Source organism: Microtus ochrogaster, chromosome 6, assembly GCF_000317375.1.
Source record: "Microtus ochrogaster isolate Prairie Vole_2 chromosome 6, MicOch1.0, whole genome shotgun sequence".
NCBI classification, from domain to species: domain Eukaryota; kingdom Metazoa; phylum Chordata; class Mammalia; order Rodentia; family Cricetidae; genus Microtus; species Microtus ochrogaster.
Window position 1 is genome coordinate 52,684,953 of NC_022013.1, and position 3,823 is coordinate 52,688,775.

A 3,823-nucleotide genomic window follows, 5' to 3' on the forward strand; every position below is an offset into this window, starting at 1 on the left:
AAAAAAAAAAAAAAAAAAAAAAAGCAGGTTGAGCAAGCCAGTGAGCATCACTCCTCCATGACCTCTGCATGGACAACTCCTGCCTCCAGGTTCTGCTCTACTTGAGTTCCTGTCCTGACTTCCTTCAATGATGAACAGTGATATGGAAGTGTAAGCTAAATAAACCCTTTCCTCCCTGGCTTGCTTTGGTCATGGTGTTTCATTCCAGCAATAAAAACCCTAACTAAGACATTTTTTATTGGAAGCAAGCTCCCTGTGGAACTAGCATTCACTGCCTACAAATGTAGCCAACCTCTAGAACTAAGAACCAGGGACACATTGGGCCATCCAAGAGTTAGAACAAGCCTTCTATATTAATATAGAATACTAGACACATTTATTTCACTGAGTAACAAATATTGCCACCTAGCAGCTTAGAACTATACACACTGAAGTTTCTTAGACCATACGACAAAGCAGCTTATTGAGTCTTGAGATAGAACCATAGTGATGACCATGGTAACCATTTTATCATAGACATGAGATTCCCCTTTTCACACTTACAGGAATCTTTTCTTCTTGCTGGCAGCTTCCGGGGTCTGTCTGTCCCCCTAAACTGAGTCCTCTCTAGAGCATGCTGTTTCCTCCTTTATGGCCAGCAGGAAAATCCCTTTGATTCCCTTTAAGGGTTCACCTGATTAGATTTGATTCACTCATAACAGTTCCCACATTTAAATTTTTATTTTTCAATTCTTTTTCCTTCTTGAGATAGAATGCAGTGTATCCCAGGATGGACTTACCCTTGATGTATAAAGAGGATAGTCTTAAACTTTGTATCCTCTTGTCTCCACCTCCTGAATACTTTAATTACAGATATGTATCTTCATAACCAGGTTTTGTAGCATTGAGGAATCGAACCCAGGACTTCAGGCTTACTAAGTATGATTACTAAGCAAGCACTCTACCAACTGAGCTATATCCCTAGCATGGCAAGTTCACTTTTAATAAACTCAAAGTCAATTGTGGCCATGGTATCCCACGCTGTTCACCAGCTCTGCACACACACACAAACACATACACACAGCACAGGAGAGACATACATTAGGAAATAAGAAACATAAGCCTGTGTCAGAGTCCTGCATTAAACAATAAGGTGTTTAGGAAGCAAAGGGCTGTGACTGCCAGTGTTAAATAGTACATGACGAATACCGGAGTCAATGAGGCTCATGCTGAAGGGGCCTTAACAGAGCAATGATGTTCGAAGAACCAGTGGGCTGAAGTATGAGTGGATGGAGAAGGGAGAGTAGACTCGCAGAGAACCCTGAGGAAAACCGACCACAAAGAGCAAATAAATACAAACAGTGGGGCAAACTGGGCATGGCTCAGTGTAGGCTGCTTGGGAGACAATGACATGAAAATAGGGAGAGCCCAGCTGGAGGTTGGAAAAGCCAACTTCCCACGGTGAACTTCAAGAACCTTTTCATTGAGAAATGCCCCTACCTTGTGGGCTTTTAGAATAATCGCAACCTTTTCAAACCCATGCTACTTCTTAGCAACCAGGTGTCCAAGCTGAAAAATATCACGTTTACATTCCCTGGTTCAAGTTTAGAGACCATAATTCAATGCCTTCTCCTTGTAAGGTCGCCAAATGTCTATAAATTAGCAAATGGTGCCCATACTTAGGATAAAATTTGAGTTACATATCATGCAAAGATCTTTCTAAATTGTTTTATTATAAATATACTAATTATCCCAAGAATGGGTTTCATTAGGACATTTTCATAATGTATTTTGTCTATATTCACCTCCTTCTACCCCATTCTCTCCTCTAACTCCAGCTGATTCCCTTCTTCTTTCCAAATAGTTCCCCCTCTATATTCTATTTTTAAAAAAATCGCCGGCTGGTGGTGGCTCATGTCCTTAATCCCAACACTCAGGGGGCAGAGACAGGCAGATCTCTGTGAGTTAAAGGCCAGCCTGGTCTATAAAGTGAGTTCCAGGACAACCAGGACTACACAGAGAAACCCTGTCTCAAAAAAAAATTTTTTTTACAGAGGTAGATTTTGGAGTATGCAGGGAGTTAGTTTCATGTACTTTGAGAGTTTCCCTACATAGCTCGGGCTGACCTTGAAGTCACGGTGTAGCTCAGGTTGGCCTAAGGTTGACCTCAGACTATCTTCATGCCTCAGGTTCCTAAGTATTCCACAACTGGCTTAGCTAATGTTAATGGCAAGATCCAAGTACCGTTCCCACTAAAGTCATAAACAAGGTAAGGATGTTCCTTCTCACCGGAGTCCTTTTCAATACCATTGCTGAAATCATAGTTAATGCAATAAGACAAAACAAAGGAAAATAAATACGGACAGATGCACACTTGTAATCCCAGGATTTGGAACGTTGAGGGAGAAGGATTATGAATTTAACAGCAGACTGAGTTATATAGTGAGTTCCAGTCCAGCCTAAGCTAGAAAGAGACCCTGTCCAAGAGTCAGTTAACTTGAGGAGCTTATATGAGAGATCAGTTTCAAATAAACAATGAAAAATACACCAATGTACTTTTTTGGGAAGAATGACGTCAAATTGTCTTTCTTCAAGATTTCCCAACTGTTGGTTGGGAACCAAGAGAAAGCACAAAAGGCTCTTGAAACTGGTAAACAGATTTCAAATAGTTACAGGATACAAGGTCAACGCAGAGGCCAATCAAATCCTTAAGTTTCAGCAATTATCACAAAAATCAAAATTAAAACATAATATTTAAATTAACAACCTCAAAAATACTTAGGAACAAGTGAGACACACACACACACACACACACACACACACAAAATCTTTATTAAGAAAACTACAGGGCTCCAATGAATGAAGTCAAAGAACTAAAGGCAAAAACATTCTAGTTCATGTATAGCAAGACTGAATGCTGTGAACTTACCAGTTACTATCAATTTTATAGATTAGTGAAATTAAATAAAAACAGCAGCAAAAGAGCATATGTTAATATGTCAGTTAATGGTTATGAGGTACCTATGGAGAGGCAAAAATCCCCCCAAAAGCAGATGCCATCCCAAAGAACAGTGCTAGAAATGGACCCTGTCCAATGTCAAGTCTTACAATAAAACTACCGCGATTGAGATGATGGATTCATGGTTAAAGAGTAGAAAAGTGGGCTGGAGAGATGGCTCAGAGGTTAAGAGCACTGACTGCTCTTCCAGAGGTCCTAAGTTCAATTCCAGGCAACCACAAGGTGGCTTACAACCATCTGTAATGAGATCTGGTGCCCTCTTCTGGCTTGCAGGCATACATGGAGGCTGAACACTGTGTACATAATAAGTAAATAAATAAATAAATCTCTTTAAAAAAAAAGAGTAGAAAAGTTAGTCACTGTACCACAGTAAAAGCCCAGGAAAAATACACATAAGCATATTCAGTTGACCATTAACAAAGGAGCAAAGGCCAGCCTTGAATATGTGATTTTCCTGCCTCGTCTGAATAGCTCAGATTACAGGCCTGCACCATAAGGCCCAGGTTAAAATAGTTTTCTTTCTGGTGCTGGGTATTGAACCCATCGCCTTTACAAGCTAAGCAAGGACAGCAAGGACAAATGCTCTGCCAACAGAGCGAGATCCTCAGCTTTCAAAATAAAAAATTTACCAGAAAAGTACAGGGATGAGAATACATCAAAAGAAGGGGTTGGAGAGATGGCTCAGTAGTTAAGGCCACCTGTTCCTCTTACAGAGGACACAAGTTCAGTTCCCAGCACCCACGTCAGGCTCTGGCATCTTGGCACAAGCACAAATGCACACAGAGACATACCCATACACATAGTTAAAAATGGAATCTTTTTTTT